A 7,830-nucleotide genomic window follows, 5' to 3' on the forward strand; every position below is an offset into this window, starting at 1 on the left:
GACAAGGAAAACTTCCAAATGACGCGCACGCGTGACCCACGCGCACGCGTGACGGACGCCACGTGCAGAAAATTGCAGAAAACGTCTCCAACGATTTCTGGACTCCTTTTCGGCCCAAATTCAAGTCCAGAAACACACAGATTAGAGGCTATAAAGTGGGGAAATGCATCCATTCAATAGAGAGAACATTCATTGAACATTCATGATACACAAATTTAGGTTTTAGATGTAGTTTTCTAGAGAGAGAGGGGCTCTCTCCTCTCTCTTAGTTTTTAGGATTTAGGATTTCTATTAGTTTTAGGCTATTTCTTCATTCCAGGGTCAGTGTTCCTTTACTTTAAATTTCTCTTCTACTTTTATTTATTCTATTATTTTAGTTTGTTAATATTGGTTTATGAACTCCATGTTAGGATTGATTTTCTTATTTAATACACATTGAGGTATTTCAGATTTAAGATTGCTTTCTTCAAATTCATGTTATTGATGCTTCCAATTTAATTTAGATTTTTCTCCCTTTGCTTTGGTTGAGTAATTAGTTACACTTGAGTTATCAAACTCAGCTGATGATTGAAAATTGGAATTTGATGATTGATTTGGATCTCTCTAAAGCTAGTCTTTCCATAGGAGTTGACTAGGACTTGAGGAATCAAATTGATTAGTCCACTTGACTTTCCTTTATTTAGTAAGGGTTAACTAAGTGGGAGCAATAAACAATTCTCATCACACCTAATAAGGATAACTAGGATGAGATTTCCAGTTCTTATACCTTGCAAGGATATTCATGATAATTAATTTACTTTATTGTTAATTTATTTCCTTGTTCCCTATTTCAAAAACCAAAAAATATACCTTTTTCCATAACCAATAATAAATCATACTTTCCTGCAATTCTTTGAGAGACGACCCGATGTTTAAATACCTCGGTTACAAATTTTATTGAGTTTGCTTTAGTGACAAACAAGTTTTTGTATGAAAGAATTTTTGTTGGTTTAGAAGCTATACTTACAACGTGAACTTATTTGTGAAATTCTAGACCACGCAAGAATCCGTTCGTCAGAGCTCCCGTTTAGTGAGGCGAGCTACGGCAGCGTCGGAGGTCTTTACTTTTTCCTCCGCTGTCTTCACCTTCTCATCAACAGCCTTAACCTTCTCCTCAGCCGATTTGACCTTCTCCTCGGCAGCAGCGAGCTGTTCCTGAAGCAACTTTACCTCCTCTTTATACTTGGCGTTAGCTTTAGCAGAGGATTCAAGCTTCACCTCCAAAGATCGGGTCCCCGCCAAGGCAGATTCCGCCTTCCTGGCTATGGCGGCCCCTCGAAGCAGAGTGCGATACATCTACCTTGCCTGGGAAAAGAGGTCCTCGCTGTAGAAAAAATCCTCTGTACCAGAAAGTAGCTGGAAATCTATAAAGTTCCCGGCGTCAAAGTTCCTCTCCATAACAGTAAGAACTCCCTCAGGACTGGAGGAGTGCTTCCTCTTCTTGGGATTCTCAACGATGAGCACCTCCTCCTCCATCTCTTCTCGGGCCTTCGTTTCAACTTCTACCTCTAGCCGAGGACCGGGGACAGAGGCAGCGCTAGTGCCGGCCACCTCCCCCTAGGAAGGTTGAGACTGAACCTCAAGGTTAGTGTTGTCCTCAGGGAGCACCTCCTGAGCAGGGGTCGCAGAGTCGTTGTCATCGTCGCCGGCCAAGAAAGTATTGAACAAGGCATCAAGTCTTGTTACTTCGGCAGACATTGACACTGCAGCAGAACACAAAAATACGTTAGTCGTCAAGTCGGGAAAATAAACAAAAACAACAAAAAGTGCAAGTAACTCGCCAGACGACCACTCACATATATAATTCCTGGCCATATCCCGGTCACCCATAAGATGAGGCTTAACAAGGTTTTTTTTCCAAAATGGCCAACAAGACATCGGCAACCCTCTTGTTTTCAGGGGACAATCATTTGTGTGTTATTTTGGTGAAGGCATTTGCTCCAGCCCCAAAACTCCAGTACGTCGGGATGCGACGTTCCCCTTCCAATGTCAACTAGAAGGGGTGCCGACCTTTGGCCGGACGGACCTTAAAGTACTTGTCCTTGAACCTGTGGTAGGAATCTTCGAACACGCCGAAAATCATACGGCCTTGGGCTGCCCGGAAGGACATGAAGCCCTTTTTTGCCTTTCCCTCCTTTGAAGGATTTGTTAAAGTAAAAAGAAACAAGAACACCTCCACAGAAACCGGCAGCTCGAGGTATTCACAGACCATCTCAAAACAGCGAATGGACACCCAGCTGTTTGGATGCAATTGAGATGGCGCTATGTCACAACAGTTAAGTAGCACCATCTGAAAGAGGGAGAAGGGGAGACGAACTCCCAGGCAAGTGAACATGGCCTTGTACAACCACATCCAGTCGGGGACCTGGGGAGAGTGCAAGTTTAATTGAAATATTCATTCGTCATCGGTAGGAACGAAGGCTTCGTAGTTAACTTCCTCGTCGGTTCCTCCGCACAGGTATTCGTTCTGTTGAAACTCAGTAAGTTCCTCCAGAGACATTTGGTTTGGGGTCTTCTTCACATCTGAGGTCACCCACACATATCGATCGTAGGGAGTCGGTCTCACGACCCTTACAACGGGACGTTGGGCCATACCTACAGTGGGGGCACAACTCAAGATCAGTCTAAAAGGTAGGGAGGTCGGTAGAACTACCAGAAGCTACAATATTGCTACCAGAAACTAAAGCATGTCTATCCAATAACTATAATCATCATAATAAGGCCAGAAAAGCAAAAAGAAAAATCCTAGAATGGTAACCCCCTACAGTATCTACCTAACGCTAAATCACTAGCAAGCACGCAGTTCATATTGAGTAGTTTATATCAACAACACAACACACATGCAGAACCAGGAAAATAAGCAATGCCATATCAAAACCAGGAGAAAGGATAGGAAGCTTACCATGATGATGATGGTGAGTGCAAGGGATTGATGGATTGAGAAAGGTATGGGCAAAGCAGAGGCTCACAGAAAAGATGATTGGGAAAGAAAGAGAAACAAGCGAAGGAGACGCAGTGCAATAAGAAACTGAAATGAAGCCAAAGGAAAGATAAAAAAGTAACCAACTCTGAGAAGCGCGAAGGACAGGGGCAAAATTATCTTTTCTCAAGCGATTTCAAAACGCCCATTAAGAGTATTAAATGTCCGGCGCGAAGGACGAGGCGGTGAGAGACATTTCTCGGTAGCGAACAGCTTTACACGTGCACAAAAGGCGCGTTCACGCCACGAGAGACCGATGAGGCGACGACACGTGCAAGAAGAAACGGAACGCGCCACCACCGGCGCTCACGGCCATAGCTGGCACGTTGGGGGCACTGTTGTGGCCCAGCCCAGTTGGCCGACCGCCCGACCCGACCCATGGGTGAATCGGTCCATGCAGATGGGTTGTCACACATAACCCGCCGGACCTGCTACCCTAGCACGTTCCCCTGTTACCAGCTGTTTGACAGCTGGGGGGTAGGAAGCTTCCAAGAAAGGGGGCACCTCTCATGGGGCCCGCCCTACTGACAGGGTATAAAGGGGGAGGGTCCTACCCCTCCCCCCAAGGTACGTTATCATATCTCTTCCTCCAATACCACCTGCGCGCAGACTGACTTGGGCATCGGAGTGTCATTGCAGGTGACACCCCCCTTCACCACACAAAGAGCTTGTGAGATCGTCTGCCCACACATCCGACCCAGATCCCCGCTTCTTCATTACCGTCGTTATCAACAACACCTCTCCCTCTTCCTCCTCTTCTTCCTATTGAAATTTTCCTTCTTTTTCATCCTTCTCCTCCTCCTCCTCATTATCATCATAAGCATCATCGTTATCGTCATTGTCTTCTTCTAATACGTATCGTCATTATCGTTCTCATCAAATTCAAATTTATATAATGAGCAATTTTCGGTTCATTTGGTATTATACAATGGTTTCGTTTTGAACTAATTTTCAGTTTATTCGAGACGCAAGTGTTTCTGAATTCAAATTTATATAATGAAAATTTTTTGGTTCATTTAGTATTATACAATTGTTTTGTTTTGATAATACTTTTGGTTTATTCGAGACGCAGGTGTTTCTAAATTCGAATTTATATAATGGACAATTTTCGATTCATTTGATATTATACAATAATAGTTTCGTTTTGATAATATTTTCGATTCATTTAATCACCACAGAAAATCAAAATCAATAAAGATGTTAGCAAAATATTAGTATTGTTGGTGATGACGATAATGATGATAGAAGAGGAAGAAGAAAAAGAATGAGGAGATCAAAGAAATTTAAATAAAAAAGAAATAAGAGAAAGAGAAGAAAAAAGAGGAGGAGGAGATAAATGTGGTAGTATAATGGTGGTGACGATAATGATAATAAAAAAAACAAAAAAAAAAAAGAAATAAAAAAAATTTAGAGGAGAAAAAAAAAGAAAAAAAAAATCCCAGCAGCATAAATTAAATAACTTAAATGATTTTAGATATAAAATTATTTAAAGGGTTTAGCAGAACTCAACCACCGCCTCCCTCCACCACCTCTTTTTTTAGCCGCTCCAGAACCCCTTTGTCGTTGCCTTTTCAAATTTGTTGCTCGCTCTCTCTTGGAGTCTGCATGTCGCTGCCTCTTTCCCTATTCCTTTTGTTCCAATTTCAAACCCTTAATTCCCACAATAGGTTCCACGCCCTGAATCTGTCAAATATGAAATCCAAGTTAAATTCTCTTTAGTTGTGTATTTCGATTAGGTATATTTTTTTTTTAGTCAGTTTAGATTAGTTAAATTTTAGTAGATTGGATGAAATGATTTATCTTAGTTTAGGTTAATTTAGTTTTGAAATTAGATTAGCTTAAGTTAATCTATTTTATTATATAAAAATTAAATTTTTGCACTTAATGATAAAGTTGATGTGGCATGTTTTTAAGAATATTTTTTAATTTATTTTTTTAACTTATTAAATATAATTCATTACATTAACTTAATTATATCAATTAATTAATTTGATTAGATATTTAAGTAGTATCACATAATTTAATATTATGTATATCAATTAATTAAATATAATTATTAGAGTATAGTTAGGATCAATTAGATCAATTAGCATTATTCAACATATCTGAATATTTATTATAGGATATTATATCTTTATTATTTTGATTCTCTTATTTACTTATAAATACATTTTTATATTGTATCATTCTACATAACTTAAATACTCACAAATATTTTTCTATTGCTCATTCTCTCCTTTCGACAGTTCCGTCTGCGTTCCTTTCCGGTAGTTCCGTCTACGTTTCTTTATGGCAGTTCTGTCTGCATTTTCTTGTGGCAGTTTCGTCTGCGCTTCCTTTCGACAGTTCCGTCTGCGCTTCCTTTCGACAGTTCCATCTGCACCGATTCTATCTTATACATTTTTTTTTATTTAGTTGTTTTAAATAAGTTTCAAACTCAAGTTGCTACTTGAGTTTGAGAAGAGATGTTAGAGTATAATTAGGATCAATTAGATCAATTAGCATTATTTAACATATCTGAATATTTATTATAGGATATTATATATATATATATATATATATATATATATGACAGAATAAAATTGTAAAAATAATCTTTTTATCACTTTGGATATTTTAACTCTTTTTTTTTTTACTTTACGTGTAATTTTGTTTTGCGTTAACTTTGTTTATTTAATGATAAAATATGCTCATGTTAATTCTGTTATCTAATAGTTTGTTTTTCTCTTATGTATTTTGATTTGTATAGTTACTATTGATCTTACTATTTTCGTTTTCTTAAATTGTTTCTTATTTTTTATGACTTGATAATTTAAATAAAAAAACAAAGAAAGGAAAAAACAATAGCCAAAGGCAGAGGCTAAAAGTTTAAAGTAGCAATATCATTTCTCAGCATTATTATTATTAATACGAACTTTATTATTTCTTTTTTAATATGGGCTTCATTTCTTTTTCTTTATTATTATTAATATTTTTATTATTTTCTTCTCTAATTATAAATCTCCTTATAATAATTATTTGATAGAATTTTTTTGTCTAATAAATTTTTTTCTATTTTTTGTCAAAAATAATTTATATTAGAAAAAAAAGTACAAATTAAATTTTAAAATTCAAATTTAAATAAGATGTGTAAAGGGTAACTATTGAATTCATTTGGTAGATTTAAACTCTTTGTATTATCGTCATTAAAAATTTTAAATAGTATTATAAAATTTTAGATATTTTTTATCTTATTGTTCTTAAATTATATATTATATCGTGTATTTAAAGAATTTCATCTTTTTTGAAATAAGTGTGACATTATATACTTTTTTGGATAATGAAGTTGAAGTGAGAAACAAAATTAATTATATAATAAGATACAAATATTTAGAATTTTTAGCACAATTGACAAATTTTTACTCTATTTTTTATCTTTTATTTGATTTTTTTATAATTTTTTCTTGATTTTTTTAATTAATTATGATTGTCATAATTTATCACAATTTTGTGTTTTGTAGAAAAAATTTATCAACCATAAAATAGAGAAGACTTAGCCAAAAAATTTTAAAAATGTTGATTAATCACAAAATAAAAAGTATGAATTATGCCTTAATTATATTGTAAAATATAAATTGATGCTATTTAAAATTAAATTTTGTACTATTAATGTTAACTTAAATTATATTAAGGTAAAAAGTAAAAATTATATATAATAATTTAATTCAATTATTTATACGACTAAAATTATTCTTTATTAAATTCTATTTATTTTTATTTATTGGTGATTTTTAATTGTCTATTTTAGATAAAAATTTGAATGAATTGAATTTATTTTTTCAAACTAGTAATATAATTACTGTAGCATTTGCTTTACTTAGTAATATTTTTTAATTTATTTAATATGATTAATCATCTCTTTCTTATTTTATACTAATTTAACTAATTAAATTTAATAAATTTTAGTTATTTTAATTCTTGCAAATTTTTATTCTAGTAATGTATTTCAATTAATACATTAATATAATTTTAATATTTATATGTCATTAATAATAATAATCTCATTTTAAAGTGATGTTTTTTTCCAATATATATGTCTAATCGTAAAAAATCTACTATTTTTTTATATAATTAGATTAGGCTTATTTATATTCAATTTATTTAATTACTTAATTAGAATTAATTATATTAAAAGATTAGATTAAGATTATAATAGACTAATTATATTATTATTAATTAATTATATTAAAGATTAAGATTGTGATAGATTATCATTATTTTATTACTTTTTATTTTGATATTAATTCAGATATTTAGTTTTTTTTTAGTTTTTATTATTATTTTTATTCTCTTATTCTATATGTTTATTCCCATAAATCTTGTTAAATTAAATAAGGTATTGTATATCTTTTTTTATTCCTCTTTTATATACACATAACATTTATTAAATTATTTTTCTTCCATCTAATAATTTTGTTTCTCTTCTATTTATATTTCTTTCCTTCAATGTTGTATTGGTTCTTATTATTTTAAATTTTATTTTAATTTATGTATTTGTTCTTATTACACCTTACATTTTTTTATTTATGTGTAATATGCATTCTTATATATGTTATAGAAATATAATTTGATTCCATTAACTTGCCAAATTTTTTTAAAAAATCTAAAGCTAAAACACAAAAATATATTTCTAGATATTTTACTTTTTAACTAAAAAATATAATATTTTTTGCCATATTTGTTGAAATCCAAAGTTAAATATGAATATTGATTTTTGAAATAGAGTAAATATATTTTAATTTTTTGCATCTAAAGATAATATTCTATCAATG

Source organism: Arachis hypogaea, chromosome 4 (assembly GCF_003086295.3).
Source record: "Arachis hypogaea cultivar Tifrunner chromosome 4, arahy.Tifrunner.gnm2.J5K5, whole genome shotgun sequence".
NCBI classification, from domain to species: Eukaryota; Viridiplantae; Streptophyta; class Magnoliopsida; order Fabales; family Fabaceae; genus Arachis; species Arachis hypogaea.